The sequence below is a fragment of the Schistocerca cancellata genome, chromosome 2, assembly GCF_023864275.1.
Source record: "Schistocerca cancellata isolate TAMUIC-IGC-003103 chromosome 2, iqSchCanc2.1, whole genome shotgun sequence".
NCBI lineage: Eukaryota > Metazoa > Arthropoda > Insecta > Orthoptera > Acrididae > Schistocerca > Schistocerca cancellata.
The window spans coordinates 1,100,085,586-1,100,100,602 of NC_064627.1; the positions used below are offsets into that span (position 1 = coordinate 1,100,085,586).

Consider the following 15,017-nt stretch of genomic DNA (forward strand, 5'->3'; position numbering starts at 1 on the left):
GGAGTAACTGGCATTCGCCGTGCCACAGGGCTCGTTGGTCTAGGGGTATGATTCCTGCTTAGGGTGCAGGAGGTCCCGGGTTCAAATCCCGGACGAGCCCTAGCGTTTTGTGCAAACTGATCGCACGTCAGTGGCTGAGTCAGCGCAAAAAGCTCGCCGCCAATATCAAATGAATTTCTTATTTGATGTGAGCAATTGACACTCTGATCCGACGCGTGAAGGCGGTTACGAAGGTTTCGGGTACAGATGGTAGCAGATGCATGTTAGTAAGTCTCGCTTAAAGTGATGAAAAAGTGTTTCCGCCCGGGATCGAACCGGGGACCTTCTGCGTGTTAGGCAGACGTGATAACCGCTACACCACGGAAACTGCTTATGTGCACCTTACTTCACAGACAACTTGTAGTGATGTTGCCATCGTAACTAAAAAATTCAATAAATGTGGTACTTGCAAAACGAAGGGACATGCAGCAGATCCACACACGACGAGGCTCACTGGAGTACAATACGACATAGGCAGGAAAATACTGTTCCCGCCCGGGATCGAACCGGGGACCTTCTGCGTGTGAAGCAGACGTGATAACCGCTACACTACGGAAACGACGGACACGCTCAGTCCATCCTTGTGCACTCGAATACGCCTCAGCCTTTCTCTCGTCCGCGCATGCACACACCATAGTTCTTTTGACAGCCTGAAACCCATCGCAGCCGAGGGCTCAAGAAGTCTTCGGGGTGCTCGAGAGGGTGTCTGCCGTAGCACCCCTAACGAGATAGCGGCGTTTCGCGCAGTCGTTATTGCAAGTCACATCAGCAAAAACAATCACCTCCTTAGCAGCAGGCAGTGCGCGCCCAGCGGCAGCTCTACATGAGGGTACCAATAGCCCAGGAAGGCCGCCGAGCGCGGGAATTCGCGCCGCCTCCATCCCGCCAGCCTACACGAGACTTCCAGAGCACCCTGGAAGACATCGAGGGACTGGAGTAACTGGCATTCGCCGTGCCACAGGGCTCGTTGGTCTAGGGGTATGATTCCTGCTTAGGGTGCAGGAGGTCCCGGGTTCAAATCCCGGACGAGCCCTAGCGTTTTGTGCAAACTGATCGCACGTCAGTGGCTGAGTCAGCGCAAAAAGCTCGCCGCCAATATCAAATGAATTTCTTATTTGATGTGAGCAATTGACACTCTGATCCGACGCGTGAAGGCGGTTACGAAGGTTTCGGGTACAGATGGTAGCAGATGCATGTTAGTAAGTCTCGCTTAAAGTGATGAAAAAGTGTTTCCGCCCGGGATCGAACCGGGGACCTTCTGCGTGTTAGGCAGACGTGATAACCGCTACACCACGGAAACTGCTTATGTGCACCTTACTTCACAGACAACTTGTAGTGATGTTGCCATCGTAACTAAAAAATTCAATAAATGTGGTACTTGCAAAACGAAGGGACATGCAGCAGATCCACACACGACGAGGCTCACTGGAGTACAATACGACATAGGCAGGAAAATACTGTTCCCGCCCGGGATCGAACCGGGGACCTTCTGCGTGTGAAGCAGACGTGATAACCGCTACACTACGGAAACGACGGACACGCTCAGTCCATCCTTGTGCACTCGAATACGCCTCAGCCTTTCTCTCGTCCGCGCATGCACACACCATAGTTCTTTTGACAGCCTGAAACCCATCGCAGCCGAGGGCTCAAGAAGTCTTCGGGGTGCTCGAGAGGGTGTCTGCCGTAGCACCCCTAACGAGATAGCGGCGTTTCGCGCAGTCGTTATTGCAAGTCACATCAGCAAAAACAATCACCTCCTTAGCAGCAGGCAGTGCGCGCCCAGCGGCAGCTCTACATGAGGGTACCAATAGCCCAGGAAGGCCGCCGACCGCGGGAATTCGCGCCGCCTCCATCCCGCGAGCCTACACGAGACTTCCAGAGCACCCTGGAAGACATCGAGGGACTGGAGTAACTGGCATTCGCCGTGTCACAGGGCTCGTTGGTCTAGGGGTATGATTCCTGCTTAGGGTGCAGGAGGTCCCGGGTTCAAATCCCGGACGAGCCCTAGCGTTTTGTGCAAACTGATCGCACGTCAGTGGCTGAGTCAGCGCAAAAAGCTCGCCGCCAATATCAAATGAATTTCTTATTTGATGTGAGCAATTGACACTCTGATCCGACGCGTGAAGGCGGTTACGAAGGTTTCGGGTACAGATGGTAGCAGATGCATGTTAGTAAGTCTCGCTTAAAGTGATGAAAAAGTGTTTCCGCCCGGGATCGAACCGGGGACCTTCTGCGTGTTAGGCAGACGTGATAACCGCTACACCACGGAAACTGCTTATGTGCACCTTACTTCACAGACAACTTGTAGTGATGTTGCCATCGTAACTAAAAAATTCAATAAATGTGGTACTTGCAAAACGAAGGGACATGCAGCAGTTCCACACACGACGAGGCTCACTGGAGTACAATACGACATAGGCAGGAAAATACTGTTCCCGCCCGGGATCGAACCGGGGACCTTCTGCGTGTGAAGCAGACGTGATAACCGCTACACTACGGAAACGACGGACACGCTCAGTCCATCCTTGTGCACTCGAATACGCCTCAGCCTTTCTCTCGTCCGCGCATGCACACACCATAGTTCTTTTGACAGCCTGAAACCCATCGCAGCCGAGGGCTCAAGAAGTCTTCGGGGTGCTCGAGAGGGTGTCTGCCGTAGCACCCCTAACGAGATAGCGGCGTTTCGCGCAGTCGTTATTGCAAGTCACATCAGCAAAAACAATCACCTCCTTAGCAGCAGGCAGTGCGCGCCCAGCGGCAGCTCTACATGAGGGTACCAATAGCCCAGGAAGGCCGCCGACCGCGGGAATTCGCGCCGCCTCCATCCCGCGAGCCTACACGAGACTTCCAGAGCACCCTGGAAGACATCGAGGGACTGGAGTAACTGGCATTCGCCGTGTCACAGGGCTCGTTGGTCTAGGGGTATGATTCCTGCTTAGGGTGCAGGAGGTCCCGGGTTCAAATCCCGGACGAGCCCTAGCGTTTTGTGCAAACTGATCGCACGTCAGTGGCTGAGTCAGCGCAAAAAGCTCGCCGCCAATATCAAATGAATTTCTTATTTGATGTGAGCAATTGACACTCTGATCCGACGCGTGAAGGCGGTTACGAAGGTTTCGGGTACAGATGGTAGCAGATGCATGTTAGTAAGTCTCGCTTAAAGTGATGAAAAAGTGTTTCCGCCCGGGATCGAACCGGGGACCTTCTGCGTGTTAGGCAGACGTGATAACCGCTACACCACGGAAACTGCTTATGTGCACCTTACTTCACAGACAACTTGTAGTGATGTTGCCATCGTAACTAAAAAATTCAATAAATGTGGTACTTGCAAAACGAAGGGACATGCAGCAGTTCCACACACGACGAGGCTCACTGGAGTACAATACGACATAGGCAGGAAAATACTGTTCCCGCCCGGGATCGAACCGGGGACCTTCTGCGTGTGAAGCAGACGTGATAACCGCTACACTACGGAAACGACGGACACGCTCAGTCCATCCTTGTGCACTCGAATACGCCTCAGCCTTTCTCTCGTCCGCGCATGCACACACCATAGTTCTTTTGACAGCCTGAAACCCATCGCAGCCGAGGGCTCAAGAAGTCTTCGGGGTGCTCGAGAGGGTGTCTGCCGTAGCACCCCTAACGAGATAGCGGCGTTTCGCGCAGTCGTTATTGCAAGTCACATCAGCAAAAACAATCACCTCCTTAGCAGCAGGCAGTGCGCGCCCAGCGGCAGCTCTACATGAGGGTACCAATAGCCCAGGAAGGCCGCCGACCGCGGGAATTCGCGCCGCCTCCATCCCGCGAGCCTACACGAGACTTCCAGAGCACCCTGGAAGACATCGAGGGACTGGAGTAACTGGCATTCGCCGTGTCACAGGGCTCGTTGGTCTAGGGGTATGATTCCTGCTTAGGGTGCAGGAGGTCCCGGGTTCAAATCCCGGACGAGCCCTAGCGTTTTGTGCAAACTGATCGCACGTCAGTGGCTGAGTCAGCGCAAAAAGCTCGCCGCCAATATCAAATGAATTTCTTATTTGATGTGAGCAATTGACACTCTGATCCGACGCGTGAAGGCGGTTACGAAGGTTTCGGGTACAGATGGTAGCAGATGCATGTTAGTAAGTCTCGCTTAAAGTGATGAAAAAGTGTTTCCGCCCGGGATCGAACCGGGGACCTTCTGCGTGTTAGGCAGACGTGATAACCGCTACACCACGGAAACTGCTTATGTGCACCTTACTTCACAGACAACTTGTAGTGATGTTGCCATCGTAACTAAAAAATTCAATAAATGTGGTACTTGCAAAACGAAGGGACATGCAGCAGATCCACACACGACGAGGCTCACTGGAGTACAATACGACATAGGCAGGAAAATACTGTTCCCGCCCGGGATCGAACCGGGGACCTTCTGCGTGTGAAGCAGACGTGATAACCGCTACACTACGGAAACGACGGACACGCTCAGTCCATCCTTGTGCACTCGAATACGCCTCAGCCTTTCTCTCGTCCGCGCATGCACACACCATAGTTCTTTTGACAGCCTGAAACCCATCGCAGCCGAGGGCTCAAGAAGTCTTCGGGGTGCTCGAGAGGGTGTCTGCCGTAGCACCCCTAACGAGATAGCGGCGTTTCGCGCAGTCGTTATTGCAAGTCACATCAGCAAAAACAATCACCTCCTTAGCAGCAGGCAGTGCGCGCCCAGCGGCAGCTCTACATGAGGGTACCAATAGCCCAGGAAGGCCGCCGAGCGCGGGAATTCGCGCCGCCTCCATCCCGCCAGCCTACACGAGACTTCCAGAGCACCCTGGAAGACATCGAGGGACTGGAGTAACTGGCATTCGCCGTGCCACAGGGCTCGTTGGTCTAGGGGTATGATTCCTGCTTAGGGTGCAGGAGGTCCCGGGTTCAAATCCCGGACGAGCCCTAGCGTTTTGTGCAAACTGATCGCACGTCAGTGGCTGAGTCAGCGCAAAAAGCTCGCCGCCAATATCAAATGAATTTCTTATTTGATGTGAGCAATTGACACTCTGATCCGACGCGTGAAGGCGGTTACGAAGGTTTCGGGTACAGATGGTAGCAGATGCATGTTAGTAAGTCTCGCTTAAAGTGATGAAAAAGTGTTTCCGCCCGGGATCGAACCGGGGACCTTCTGCGTGTTAGGCAGACGTGATAACCGCTACACCACGGAAACTACTTATGTGCACCTTACTTCACAGACAACTTGTAGTGATGTTGCCATCGTAACTAAAAAATTCAATAAATGTGGTACTTGCAAAACGAAGGGACATGCAGCAGTTCCACACACGACGAGGCTCACTGGAGTACAATACGACATAGGCAGGAAAATACTGTTCCCGCCCGGGATCGAACCGGGGACCTTCTGCGTGTGAAGCAGACGTGATAACCGCTACACTACGGAAACGACGGACACGCTCAGTCCATCCTTGTGCACTCGAATACGCCTCAGCCTTTCTCTCGTCCGCGCATGCACACACCATAGTTCTTTTGACAGCCTGAAACCCATCGCAGCCGAGGGCTCAAGAAGTCTTCGGGGTGCTCGAGAGGGTGTCTGCCGTAGCACCCCTAACGAGATAGCGGCGTTTCGCGCAGTCGTTATTGCAAGTCACATCAGCAAAAACAATCACCTCCTTAGCAGCAGGCAGTGCGCGCCCAGCGGCAGCTCTACATGAGGGTACCAATAGCCCAGGAAGGCCGCCGACCGCGGGAATTCACGCCGCCTCCATCCCGCGAGCCTACACGAGACTTCCAGAGCACCCTGGAAGACATCGAGGGACTGGAGTAACTGGCATTCGCCGTGTCACAGGGCTCGTTGGTCTAGGGGTATGATTCCTGCTTAGGGTGCAGGAGGTCCCGGGTTCAAATCCCGGACGAGCCCTAGCGTTTTGTGCAAACTGATCGCACGTCAGTGGCTGAGTCAGCGCAAAAAGCTCGCCGCCAATATCAAATGAATTTCTTATTTGATGTGAGCAATTGACACTCTGATCCGACGCGTGAAGGCGGTTACGAAGGTTTCGGGTACAGATGGTAGCAGATGCATGTTAGTAAGTCTCGCTTAAAGTGATGAAAAAGTGTTTCCGCCCGGGATCGAACCGGGGACCTTCTGCGTGTTAGGCAGACGTGATAACCGCTACACCACGGAAACTGCTTATGTGCACCTTACTTCACAGACAACTTGTAGTGATGTTGCCATCGTAACTAAAAAATTCAATAAATGTGGTACTTGCAAAACGAAGGGACATGCAGCAGTTCCACACACGACGAGGCTCACTGGAGTACAATACGACATAGGCAGGAAAATACTGTTCCCGCCCGGGATCGAACCGGGGACCTTCTGCGTGTGAAGCAGACGTGATAACCGCTACACTACGGAAACGACGGACACGCTCAGTCCATCCTTGTGCACTCGAATACGCCTCAGCCTTTCTCTCGTCCGCGCATGCACACACCATAGTTCTTTTGACAGCCTGAAACCCATCGCAGCCGAGGGCTCAAGAAGTCTTCGGGGTGCTCGAGAGGGTGTCTGCCGTAGCACCCCTAACGAGATAGCGGCGTTTCGCGCAGTCGTTATTGCAAGTCACATCAGCAAAAACAATCACCTCCTTAGCAGCAGGCAGTGCGCGCCCAGCGGCAGCTCTACATGAGGGTACCAATAGCCCAGGAAGGCCGCCGACCGCGGGAATTCGCGCCGCCTCCATCCCGCGAGCCTACACGAGACTTCCAGAGCACCCTGGAAGACATCGAGGGACTGGAGTAACTGGCATTCGCCGTGTCACAGGGCTCGTTGGTCTAGGGGTATGATTCCTGCTTAGGGTGCAGGAGGTCCCGGGTTCAAATCCCGGACGAGCCCTAGCGTTTTGTGCAAACTGATCGCACGTCAGTGGCTGAGTCAGCGCAAAAAGCTCGCCGCCAATATCAAATGAATTTCTTATTTGATGTGAGCAATTGACACTCTGATCCGACGCGTGAAGGCGGTTACGAAGGTTTCGGGTACAGATGGTAGCAGATGCATGTTAGTAAGTCTCGCTTAAAGTGATGAAAAAGTGTTTCCGCCCGGGATCGAACCGGGGACCTTCTGCGTGTTAGGCAGACGTGATAACCGCTACACCACGGAAACTGCTTATGTGCACCTTACTTCACAGACAACTTGTAGTGATGTTGCCATCGTAACTAAAAAATTCAATAAATGTGGTACTTGCAAAACGAAGGGACATGCAGCAGTTCCACACACGACGAGGCTCACTGGAGTACAATACGACATAGGCAGGAAAATACTGTTCCCGCCCGGGATCGAACCGGGGACCTTCTGCGTGTGAAGCAGACGTGATAACCGCTACACTACGGAAACGACGGACACGCTCAGTCCATCCTTGTGCACTCGAATACGCCTCAGCCTTTCTCTCGTCCGCGCATGCACACACCATAGTTCTTTTGACAGCCTGAAACCCATCGCAGCCGAGGGCTCAAGAAGTCTTCGGGGTGCTCGAGAGGGTGTCTGCCGTAGCACCCCTAACGAGATAGCGGCGTTTCGCGCAGTCGTTATTGCAAGTCACATCAGCAAAAACAATCACCTCCTTAGCAGCAGGCAGTGCGCGCCCAGCGGCAGCTCTACATGAGGGTACCAATAGCCCAGGAAGGCCGCCGAGCGCGGGAATTCGCGCCGCCTCCATCCCGCCAGCCTACACGAGACTTCCAGAGCACCCTGGAAGACATCGAGGGACTGGAGTAACTGGCATTCGCCGTGCCACAGGGCTCGTTGGTCTAGGGGTATGATTCCTGCTTAGGGTGCAGGAGGTCCCGGGTTCAAATCCCGGACGAGCCCTAGCGTTTTGTGCAAACTGATCGCACGTCAGTGGCTGAGTCAGCGCAAAAAGCTCGCCGCCAATATCAAATGAATTTCTTATTTGATGTGAGCAATTGACACTCTGATCCGACGCGTGAAGGCGGTTACGAAGGTTTCGGGTACAGATGGTAGCAGATGCATGTTAGTAAGTCTCGCTTAAAGTGATGAAAAAGTGTTTCCGCCCGGGATCGAACCGGGGACCTTCTGCGTGTTAGGCAGACGTGATAACCGCTACACCGCGGAAACTGCTTATGTGCACCTTACTTCACAGACAACTTGTAGTGATGTTGCCATCGTAACTAAAAAATTCAATAAATGTGGTACTTGCAAAACGAAGGGACATGCAGCAGATCCACACACGACGAGGCTCACTGGAGTACAATACGACATAGGCAGGAAAATACTGTTCCCGCCCGGGATCGAACCGGGGACCTTCTGCGTGTGAAGCAGACGTGATAACCGCTACACTACGGAAACGACGGACACGCTCAGTCCATCCTTGTGCACTCGAATACGCCTCAGCCTTTCTCTCGTCCGCGCATGCACACACCATAGTTCTTTTGACAGCCTGAAACCCATCGCAGCCGAGGGCTCAAGAAGTCTTCGGGGTGCTCGAGAGGGTGTCTGCCGTAGCACCCCTAACGAGATAGCGGCGTTTCGCGCAGTCGTTATTGCAAGTCACATCAGCAAAAACAATCACCTCCTTAGCAGCAGGCAGTGCGCGCCCAGCGGCAGCTCTACATGAGGGTACCAATAGCCCAGGAAGGCCGCCGAGCGCGGGAATTCGCGCCGCCTCCATCCCGCCAGCCTACACGAGACTTCCAGAGCACCCTGGAAGACATCGAGGGACTGGAGTAACTGGCATTCGCCGTGCCACAGGGCTCGTTGGTCTAGGGGTATGATTCCTGCTTAGGGTGCAGGAGGTCCCGGGTTCAAATCCCGGACGAGCCCTAGCGTTTTGTGCAAACTGATCGCACGTCAGTGGCTGAGTCAGCGCAAAAAGCTCGCCGCCAATATCAAATGAATTTCTTATTTGATGTGAGCAATTGACACTCTGATCCGACGCGTGAAGGCGGTTACGAAGGTTTCGGGTACAGATGGTAGCAGATGCATGTTAGTAAGTCTCGCTTAAAGTGATGAAAAAGTGTTTCCGCCCGGGATCGAACCGGGGACCTTCTGCGTGTTAGGCAGACGTGATAACCGCTACACCACGGAAACTGCTTATGTGCACCTTACTTCACAGACAACTTGTAGTGATGTTGCCATCGTAACTAAAAAATTCAATAAATGTGGTACTTGCAAAACGAAGGGACATGCAGCAGATCCACACACGACGAGGCTCACTGGAGTACAATACGACATAGGCAGGAAAATACTGTTCCCGCCCGGGATCGAACCGGGGACCTTCTGCGTGTGAAGCAGACGTGATAACCGCTACACTACGGAAACGACGGACACGCTCAGTCCATCCTTGTGCACTCGAATACGCCTCAGCCTTTCTCTCGTCCGCGCATGCACACACCATAGTTCTTTTGACAGCCTGAAACCCATCGCAGCCGAGGGCTCAAGAAGTCTTCGGGGTGCTCGAGAGGGTGTCTGCCGTAGCACCCCTAACGAGATAGCGGCGTTTCGCGCAGTCGTTATTGCAAGTCACATCAGCAAAAACAATCACCTCCTTAGCAGCAGGCAGTGCGCGCCCAGCGGCAGCTCTACATGAGGGTACCAATAGCCCAGGAAGGCCGCCGAGCGCGGGAATTCGCGCCGCCTCCATCCCGCCAGCCTACACGAGACTTCCAGAGCACCCTGGAAGACATCGAGGGACTGGAGTAACTGGCATTCGCCGTGCCACAGGGCTCGTTGGTCTAGGGGTATGATTCCTGCTTAGGGTGCAGGAGGTCCCGGGTTCAAATCCCGGACGAGCCCTAGCGTTTTGTGCAAACTGATCGCACGTCAGTGGCTGAGTCAGCGCAAAAAGCTCGCCGCCAATATCAAATGAATTTCTTATTTGATGTGAGCAATTGACACTCTGATCCGACGCGTGAAGGCGGTTACGAAGGTTTCGGGTACAGATGGTAGCAGATGCATGTTAGTAAGTCTCGCTTAAAGTGATGAAAAAGTGTTTCCGCCCGGGATCGAACCGGGGACCTTCTGCGTGTTAGGCAGACGTGATAACCGCTACACCACGGAAACTGCTTATGTGCACCTTACTTCACAGACAACTTGTAGTGATGTTGCCATCGTAACTAAAAAATTCAATAAATGTGGTACTTGCAAAACGAAGGGACATGCAGCAGATCCACACACGACGAGGCTCACTGGAGTACAATACGACATAGGCAGGAAAATACTGTTCCCGCCCGGGATCGAACCGGGGACCTTCTGCGTGTGAAGCAGACGTGATAACCGCTACACTACGGAAACGACGGACACGCTCAGTCCATCCTTGTGCACTCGAATACGCCTCAGCCTTTCTCTCGTCCGCGCATGCACACACCATAGTTCTTTTGACAGCCTGAAACCCATCGCAGCCGAGGGCTCAAGAAGTCTTCGGGGTGCTCGAGAGGGTGTCTGCCGTAGCACCCCTAACGAGATAGCGGCGTTTCGCGCAGTCGTTATTGCAAGTCACATCAGCAAAAACAATCACCTCCTTAGCAGCAGGCAGTGCGCGCCCAGCGGCAGCTCTACATGAGGGTACCAATAGCCCAGGAAGGCCGCCGACCGCGGGAATTCGCGCCGCCTCCATCCCGCGAGCCTACACGAGACTTCCAGAGCACCCTGGAAGACATCGAGGGACTGGAGTAACTGGCATTCGCCGTGTCACAGGGCTCGTTGGTCTAGGGGTATGATTCCTGCTTAGGGTGCAGGAGGTCCCGGGTTCAAATCCCGGACGAGCCCTAGCGTTTTGTGCAAACTGATCGCACGTCAGTGGCTGAGTCAGCGCAAAAAGCTCGCCGCCAATATCAAATGAATTTCTTATTTGATGTGAGCAATTGACACTCTGATCCGACGCGTGAAGGCGGTTACGAAGGTTTCGGGTACAGATGGTAGCAGATGCATGTTAGTAAGTCTCGCTTAAAGTGATGAAAAAGTGTTTCCGCCCGGGATCGAACCGGGGACCTTCTGCGTGTTAGGCAGACGTGATAACCGCTACACCACGGAAACTGCTTATGTGCACCTTACTTCACAGACAACTTGTAGTGATGTTGCCATCGTAACTAAAAAATTCAATAAATGTGGTACTTGCAAAACGAAGGGACATGCAGCAGTTCCACACACGACGAGGCTCACTGGAGTACAATACGACATAGGCAGGAAAATACTGTTCCCGCCCGGGATCGAACCGGGGACCTTCTGCGTGTGAAGCAGACGTGATAACCGCTACACTACGGAAACGACGGACACGCTCAGTCCATCCTTGTGCACTCGAATACGCCTCAGCCTTTCTCTCGTCCGCGCATGCACACACCATAGTTCTTTTGACAGCCTGAAACCCATCGCAGCCGAGGGCTCAAGAAGTCTTCGGGGTGCTCGAGAGGGTGTCTGCCGTAGCACCCCTAACGAGATAGCGGCGTTTCGCGCAGTCGTTATTGCAAGTCACATCAGCAAAAACAATCACCTCCTTAGCAGCAGGCAGTGCGCGCCCAGCGGCAGCTCTACATGAGGGTACCAATAGCCCAGGAAGGCCGCCGACCGCGGGAATTCGCGCCGCCTCCATCCCGCGAGCCTACACGAGACTTCCAGAGCACCCTGGAAGACATCGAGGGACTGGAGTAACTGGCATTCGCCGTGTCACAGGGCTCGTTGGTCTAGGGGTATGATTCCTGCTTAGGGTGCAGGAGGTCCCGGGTTCAAATCCCGGACGAGCCCTAGCGTTTTGTGCAAACTGATCGCACGTCAGTGGCTGAGTCAGCGCAAAAAGCTCGCCGCCAATATCAAATGAATTTCTTATTTGATGTGAGCAATTGACACTCTGATCCGACGCGTGAAGGCGGTTACGAAGGTTTCGGGTACAGATGGTAGCAGATGCATGTTAGTAAGTCTCGCTTAAAGTGATGAAAAAGTGTTTCCGCCCGGGATCGAACCGGGGACCTTCTGCGTGTTAGGCAGACGTGATAACCGCTACACCACGGAAACTGCTTATGTGCACCTTACTTCACAGACAACTTGTAGTGATGTTGCCATCGTAACTAAAAAATTCAATAAATGTGGTACTTGCAAAACGAAGGGACATGCAGCAGTTCCACACACGACGAGGCTCACTGGAGTACAATACGACATAGGCAGGAAAATACTGTTCCCGCCCGGGATCGAACCGGGGACCTTCTGCGTGTGAAGCAGACGTGATAACCGCTACACTACGGAAACGACGGACACGCTCAGTCCATCCTTGTGCACTCGAATACGCCTCAGCCTTTCTCTCGTCCGCGCATGCACACACCATAGTTCTTTTGACAGCCTGAAACCCATCGCAGCCGAGGGCTCAAGAAGTCTTCGGGGTGCTCGAGAGGGTGTCTGCCGTAGCACCCCTAACGAGATAGCGGCGTTTCGCGCAGTCGTTATTGCAAGTCACATCAGCAAAAACAATCACCTCCTTAGCAGCAGGCAGTGCGCGCCCAGCGGCAGCTCTACATGAGGGTACCAATAGCCCAGGAAGGCCGCCGACCGCGGGAATTCGCGCCGCCTCCATCCCGCGAGCCTACACGAGACTTCCAGAGCACCCTGGAAGACATCGAGGGACTGGAGTAACTGGCATTCGCCGTGTCACAGGGCTCGTTGGTCTAGGGGTATGATTCCTGCTTAGGGTGCAGGAGGTCCCGGGTTCAAATCCCGGACGAGCCCTAGCGTTTTGTGCAAACTGATCGCACGTCAGTGGCTGAGTCAGCGCAAAAAGCTCGCCGCCAATATCAAATGAATTTCTTATTTGATGTGAGCAATTGACACTCTGATCCGACGCGTGAAGGCGGTTACGAAGGTTTCGGGTACAGATGGTAGCAGATGCATGTTAGTAAGTCTCGCTTAAAGTGATGAAAAAGTGTTTCCGCCCGGGATCGAACCGGGGACCTTCTGCGTGTTAGGCAGACGTGATAACCGCTACACCACGGAAACTGCTTATGTGCACCTTACTTCACAGACAACTTGTAGTGATGTTGCCATCGTAACTAAAAAATTCAATAAATGTGGTACTTGCAAAACGAAGGGACATGCAGCAGATCCACACACGACGAGGCTCACTGGAGTACAATACGACATAGGCAGGAAAATACTGTTCCCGCCCGGGATCGAACCGGGGACCTTCTGCGTGTGAAGCAGACGTGATAACCGCTACACTACGGAAACGACGGACACGCTCAGTCCATCCTTGTGCACTCGAATACGCCTCAGCCTTTCTCTCGTCCGCGCATGCACACACCATAGTTCTTTTGACAGCCTGAAACCCATCGCAGCCGAGGGCTCAAGAAGTCTTCGGGGTGCTCGAGAGGGTGTCTGCCGTAGCACCCCTAACGAGATAGCGGCGTTTCGCGCAGTCGTTATTGCAAGTCACATCAGCAAAAACAATCACCTCCTTAGCAGCAGGCAGTGCGCGCCCAGCGGCAGCTCTACATGAGGGTACCAATAGCCCAGGAAGGCCGCCGAGCGCGGGAATTCGCGCCGCCTCCATCCCGCCAGCCTACACGAGACTTCCAGAGCACCCTGGAAGACATCGAGGGACTGGAGTAACTGGCATTCGCCGTGCCACAGGGCTCGTTGGTCTAGGGGTATGATTCCTGCTTAGGGTGCAGGAGGTCCCGGGTTCAAATCCCGGACGAGCCCTAGCGTTTTGTGCAAACTGATCGCACGTCAGTGGCTGAGTCAGCGCAAAAAGCTCGCCGCCAATATCAAATGAATTTCTTATTTGATGTGAGCAATTGACACTCTGATCCGACGCGTGAAGGCGGTTACGAAGGTTTCGGGTACAGATGGTAGCAGATGCATGTTAGTAAGTCTCGCTTAAAGTGATGAAAAAGTGTTTCCGCCCGGGATCGAACCGGGGACCTTCTGCGTGTTAGGCAGACGTGATAACCGCTACACCACGGAAACTGCTTATGTGCACCTTACTTCACAGACAACTTGTAGTGATGTTGCCATCGTAACTAAAAAATTCAATAAATGTGGTACTTGCAAAACGAAGGGACATGCAGCAGTTCCACACACGACGAGGCTCACTGGAGTACAATACGACATAGGCAGGAAAATACTGTTCCCGCCCGGGATCGAACCGGGGACCTTCTGCGTGTGAAGCAGACGTGATAACCGCTACACTACGGAAACGACGGACACGCTCAGTCCATCCTTGTGCACTCGAATACGCCTCAGCCTTTCTCTCGTCCGCGCATGCACACACCATAGTTCTTTTGACAGCCTGAAACCCATCGCAGCCGAGGGCTCAAGAAGTCTTCGGGGTGCTCGAGAGGGTGTCTGCCGTAGCACCCCTAACGAGATAGCGGCGTTTCGCGCAGTCGTTATTGCAAGTCACATCAGCAAAAACAATCACCTCCTTAGCAGCAGGCAGTGCGCGCCCAGCGGCAGCTCTACATGAGGGTACCAATAGCCCAGGAAGGCCGCCGACCGCGGGAATTCACGCCGCCTCCATCCCGCGAGCCTACACGAGACTTCCAGAGCACCCTGGAAGACATCGAGGGACTGGAGTAACTGGCATTCGCCGTGTCACAGGGCTCGTTGGTCTAGGGGTATGATTCCTGCTTAGGGTGCAGGAGGTCCCGGGTTCAAATCCCGGACGAGCCCTAGCGTTTTGTGCAAACTGATCGCACGTCAGTGGCTGAGTCAGCGCAAAAAGCTCGCCGCCAATATCAAATGAATTTCTTATTTGATGTGAGCAATTGACACTCTGATCCGACGCGTGAAGGCGGTTACGAAGGTTTCGGGTACAGATGGTAGCAGATGCATGTTAGTAAGTCTCGCTTAAAGTGATGAAAAAGTGTTTCCGCCCGGGATCGAACCGGGGACCTTCTGCGTGTTAGGCAGACGTGATAACCGCTACACCACGGAAACTGCTTATGTGCACCTTACTTCACAGACAACTTGTAGTGATGTTGCCATCGTAACTAAAAAATTCAATAAA

General features: G+C 53.6%; 47 non-coding genes across 47 annotated transcripts; 16 read left to right on the plus strand and 31 right to left on the minus strand.

The window, feature by feature from the left end:
• Positions 1–28: 28 nt before the first annotated feature.
• Positions 29–100, plus strand: Trnap-agg (transfer RNA proline (anticodon AGG)). Its single transcript has one exon. It is a non-coding gene; the product is annotated as a tRNA-Pro (tRNA).
• A 194-nt stretch (positions 101–294) lies between these two features.
• Trnav-aac (transfer RNA valine (anticodon AAC)) lies at positions 295–367 on the minus strand. The gene has a single exon. It is a non-coding gene; the product is annotated as a tRNA-Val (tRNA).
• A 158-nt stretch (positions 368–525) lies between these two features.
• On the minus strand, positions 526–598 carry Trnav-cac (transfer RNA valine (anticodon CAC)). The gene has a single exon. It is a non-coding gene; the product is annotated as a tRNA-Val (tRNA).
• Positions 599–1,000: 402 nt separating this feature from the next.
• On the plus strand, positions 1,001–1,072 carry Trnap-agg (transfer RNA proline (anticodon AGG)). The gene has a single exon. It is a non-coding gene; the product is annotated as a tRNA-Pro (tRNA).
• A 194-nt stretch (positions 1,073–1,266) lies between these two features.
• On the minus strand, positions 1,267–1,339 carry Trnav-aac (transfer RNA valine (anticodon AAC)). Its single transcript has one exon. It is a non-coding gene; the product is annotated as a tRNA-Val (tRNA).
• A 158-nt stretch (positions 1,340–1,497) lies between these two features.
• Trnav-cac (transfer RNA valine (anticodon CAC)) lies at positions 1,498–1,570 on the minus strand. The gene has a single exon. It is a non-coding gene; the product is annotated as a tRNA-Val (tRNA).
• A 402-nt stretch (positions 1,571–1,972) lies between these two features.
• Trnap-agg (transfer RNA proline (anticodon AGG)) lies at positions 1,973–2,044 on the plus strand. Its single transcript has one exon. It is a non-coding gene; the product is annotated as a tRNA-Pro (tRNA).
• A 194-nt stretch (positions 2,045–2,238) lies between these two features.
• Positions 2,239–2,311, minus strand: Trnav-aac (transfer RNA valine (anticodon AAC)). The gene has a single exon. It is a non-coding gene; the product is annotated as a tRNA-Val (tRNA).
• A 158-nt stretch (positions 2,312–2,469) lies between these two features.
• Trnav-cac (transfer RNA valine (anticodon CAC)) lies at positions 2,470–2,542 on the minus strand. The gene has a single exon. It is a non-coding gene; the product is annotated as a tRNA-Val (tRNA).
• Positions 2,543–2,944: 402 nt separating this feature from the next.
• On the plus strand, positions 2,945–3,016 carry Trnap-agg (transfer RNA proline (anticodon AGG)). Its single transcript has one exon. It is a non-coding gene; the product is annotated as a tRNA-Pro (tRNA).
• A 194-nt stretch (positions 3,017–3,210) lies between these two features.
• On the minus strand, positions 3,211–3,283 carry Trnav-aac (transfer RNA valine (anticodon AAC)). Its single transcript has one exon. It is a non-coding gene; the product is annotated as a tRNA-Val (tRNA).
• Positions 3,284–3,441: 158 nt separating this feature from the next.
• On the minus strand, positions 3,442–3,514 carry Trnav-cac (transfer RNA valine (anticodon CAC)). Its single transcript has one exon. It is a non-coding gene; the product is annotated as a tRNA-Val (tRNA).
• A 402-nt stretch (positions 3,515–3,916) lies between these two features.
• Positions 3,917–3,988, plus strand: Trnap-agg (transfer RNA proline (anticodon AGG)). The gene has a single exon. It is a non-coding gene; the product is annotated as a tRNA-Pro (tRNA).
• Positions 3,989–4,182: 194 nt separating this feature from the next.
• Trnav-aac (transfer RNA valine (anticodon AAC)) lies at positions 4,183–4,255 on the minus strand. The gene has a single exon. It is a non-coding gene; the product is annotated as a tRNA-Val (tRNA).
• Positions 4,256–4,413: 158 nt separating this feature from the next.
• Trnav-cac (transfer RNA valine (anticodon CAC)) lies at positions 4,414–4,486 on the minus strand. The gene has a single exon. It is a non-coding gene; the product is annotated as a tRNA-Val (tRNA).
• Positions 4,487–4,888: 402 nt separating this feature from the next.
• On the plus strand, positions 4,889–4,960 carry Trnap-agg (transfer RNA proline (anticodon AGG)). The gene has a single exon. It is a non-coding gene; the product is annotated as a tRNA-Pro (tRNA).
• A 194-nt stretch (positions 4,961–5,154) lies between these two features.
• On the minus strand, positions 5,155–5,227 carry Trnav-aac (transfer RNA valine (anticodon AAC)). The gene has a single exon. It is a non-coding gene; the product is annotated as a tRNA-Val (tRNA).
• A 158-nt stretch (positions 5,228–5,385) lies between these two features.
• On the minus strand, positions 5,386–5,458 carry Trnav-cac (transfer RNA valine (anticodon CAC)). The gene has a single exon. It is a non-coding gene; the product is annotated as a tRNA-Val (tRNA).
• Positions 5,459–5,860: 402 nt separating this feature from the next.
• Positions 5,861–5,932, plus strand: Trnap-agg (transfer RNA proline (anticodon AGG)). Its single transcript has one exon. It is a non-coding gene; the product is annotated as a tRNA-Pro (tRNA).
• Positions 5,933–6,126: 194 nt separating this feature from the next.
• Trnav-aac (transfer RNA valine (anticodon AAC)) lies at positions 6,127–6,199 on the minus strand. The gene has a single exon. It is a non-coding gene; the product is annotated as a tRNA-Val (tRNA).
• Positions 6,200–6,357: 158 nt separating this feature from the next.
• Trnav-cac (transfer RNA valine (anticodon CAC)) lies at positions 6,358–6,430 on the minus strand. The gene has a single exon. It is a non-coding gene; the product is annotated as a tRNA-Val (tRNA).
• A 402-nt stretch (positions 6,431–6,832) lies between these two features.
• Positions 6,833–6,904, plus strand: Trnap-agg (transfer RNA proline (anticodon AGG)). The gene has a single exon. It is a non-coding gene; the product is annotated as a tRNA-Pro (tRNA).
• A 194-nt stretch (positions 6,905–7,098) lies between these two features.
• Trnav-aac (transfer RNA valine (anticodon AAC)) lies at positions 7,099–7,171 on the minus strand. Its single transcript has one exon. It is a non-coding gene; the product is annotated as a tRNA-Val (tRNA).
• Positions 7,172–7,329: 158 nt separating this feature from the next.
• On the minus strand, positions 7,330–7,402 carry Trnav-cac (transfer RNA valine (anticodon CAC)). The gene has a single exon. It is a non-coding gene; the product is annotated as a tRNA-Val (tRNA).
• A 402-nt stretch (positions 7,403–7,804) lies between these two features.
• On the plus strand, positions 7,805–7,876 carry Trnap-agg (transfer RNA proline (anticodon AGG)). Its single transcript has one exon. It is a non-coding gene; the product is annotated as a tRNA-Pro (tRNA).
• A 194-nt stretch (positions 7,877–8,070) lies between these two features.
• Trnav-aac (transfer RNA valine (anticodon AAC)) lies at positions 8,071–8,143 on the minus strand. The gene has a single exon. It is a non-coding gene; the product is annotated as a tRNA-Val (tRNA).
• A 158-nt stretch (positions 8,144–8,301) lies between these two features.
• On the minus strand, positions 8,302–8,374 carry Trnav-cac (transfer RNA valine (anticodon CAC)). Its single transcript has one exon. It is a non-coding gene; the product is annotated as a tRNA-Val (tRNA).
• A 402-nt stretch (positions 8,375–8,776) lies between these two features.
• On the plus strand, positions 8,777–8,848 carry Trnap-agg (transfer RNA proline (anticodon AGG)). The gene has a single exon. It is a non-coding gene; the product is annotated as a tRNA-Pro (tRNA).
• A 194-nt stretch (positions 8,849–9,042) lies between these two features.
• Positions 9,043–9,115, minus strand: Trnav-aac (transfer RNA valine (anticodon AAC)). The gene has a single exon. It is a non-coding gene; the product is annotated as a tRNA-Val (tRNA).
• Positions 9,116–9,273: 158 nt separating this feature from the next.
• On the minus strand, positions 9,274–9,346 carry Trnav-cac (transfer RNA valine (anticodon CAC)). Its single transcript has one exon. It is a non-coding gene; the product is annotated as a tRNA-Val (tRNA).
• A 402-nt stretch (positions 9,347–9,748) lies between these two features.
• Positions 9,749–9,820, plus strand: Trnap-agg (transfer RNA proline (anticodon AGG)). Its single transcript has one exon. It is a non-coding gene; the product is annotated as a tRNA-Pro (tRNA).
• Positions 9,821–10,014: 194 nt separating this feature from the next.
• Positions 10,015–10,087, minus strand: Trnav-aac (transfer RNA valine (anticodon AAC)). Its single transcript has one exon. It is a non-coding gene; the product is annotated as a tRNA-Val (tRNA).
• Positions 10,088–10,245: 158 nt separating this feature from the next.
• On the minus strand, positions 10,246–10,318 carry Trnav-cac (transfer RNA valine (anticodon CAC)). Its single transcript has one exon. It is a non-coding gene; the product is annotated as a tRNA-Val (tRNA).
• A 402-nt stretch (positions 10,319–10,720) lies between these two features.
• On the plus strand, positions 10,721–10,792 carry Trnap-agg (transfer RNA proline (anticodon AGG)). Its single transcript has one exon. It is a non-coding gene; the product is annotated as a tRNA-Pro (tRNA).
• Positions 10,793–10,986: 194 nt separating this feature from the next.
• Trnav-aac (transfer RNA valine (anticodon AAC)) lies at positions 10,987–11,059 on the minus strand. Its single transcript has one exon. It is a non-coding gene; the product is annotated as a tRNA-Val (tRNA).
• Positions 11,060–11,217: 158 nt separating this feature from the next.
• Positions 11,218–11,290, minus strand: Trnav-cac (transfer RNA valine (anticodon CAC)). Its single transcript has one exon. It is a non-coding gene; the product is annotated as a tRNA-Val (tRNA).
• A 402-nt stretch (positions 11,291–11,692) lies between these two features.
• On the plus strand, positions 11,693–11,764 carry Trnap-agg (transfer RNA proline (anticodon AGG)). The gene has a single exon. It is a non-coding gene; the product is annotated as a tRNA-Pro (tRNA).
• Positions 11,765–11,958: 194 nt separating this feature from the next.
• Positions 11,959–12,031, minus strand: Trnav-aac (transfer RNA valine (anticodon AAC)). Its single transcript has one exon. It is a non-coding gene; the product is annotated as a tRNA-Val (tRNA).
• A 158-nt stretch (positions 12,032–12,189) lies between these two features.
• On the minus strand, positions 12,190–12,262 carry Trnav-cac (transfer RNA valine (anticodon CAC)). The gene has a single exon. It is a non-coding gene; the product is annotated as a tRNA-Val (tRNA).
• A 402-nt stretch (positions 12,263–12,664) lies between these two features.
• On the plus strand, positions 12,665–12,736 carry Trnap-agg (transfer RNA proline (anticodon AGG)). Its single transcript has one exon. It is a non-coding gene; the product is annotated as a tRNA-Pro (tRNA).
• Positions 12,737–12,930: 194 nt separating this feature from the next.
• On the minus strand, positions 12,931–13,003 carry Trnav-aac (transfer RNA valine (anticodon AAC)). The gene has a single exon. It is a non-coding gene; the product is annotated as a tRNA-Val (tRNA).
• A 158-nt stretch (positions 13,004–13,161) lies between these two features.
• On the minus strand, positions 13,162–13,234 carry Trnav-cac (transfer RNA valine (anticodon CAC)). The gene has a single exon. It is a non-coding gene; the product is annotated as a tRNA-Val (tRNA).
• A 402-nt stretch (positions 13,235–13,636) lies between these two features.
• Trnap-agg (transfer RNA proline (anticodon AGG)) lies at positions 13,637–13,708 on the plus strand. Its single transcript has one exon. It is a non-coding gene; the product is annotated as a tRNA-Pro (tRNA).
• A 194-nt stretch (positions 13,709–13,902) lies between these two features.
• Positions 13,903–13,975, minus strand: Trnav-aac (transfer RNA valine (anticodon AAC)). The gene has a single exon. It is a non-coding gene; the product is annotated as a tRNA-Val (tRNA).
• A 158-nt stretch (positions 13,976–14,133) lies between these two features.
• Trnav-cac (transfer RNA valine (anticodon CAC)) lies at positions 14,134–14,206 on the minus strand. The gene has a single exon. It is a non-coding gene; the product is annotated as a tRNA-Val (tRNA).
• Positions 14,207–14,608: 402 nt separating this feature from the next.
• On the plus strand, positions 14,609–14,680 carry Trnap-agg (transfer RNA proline (anticodon AGG)). Its single transcript has one exon. It is a non-coding gene; the product is annotated as a tRNA-Pro (tRNA).
• Positions 14,681–14,874: 194 nt separating this feature from the next.
• On the minus strand, positions 14,875–14,947 carry Trnav-aac (transfer RNA valine (anticodon AAC)). The gene has a single exon. It is a non-coding gene; the product is annotated as a tRNA-Val (tRNA).
• Between the last annotated feature and the right edge of the window lie 70 nt (positions 14,948–15,017).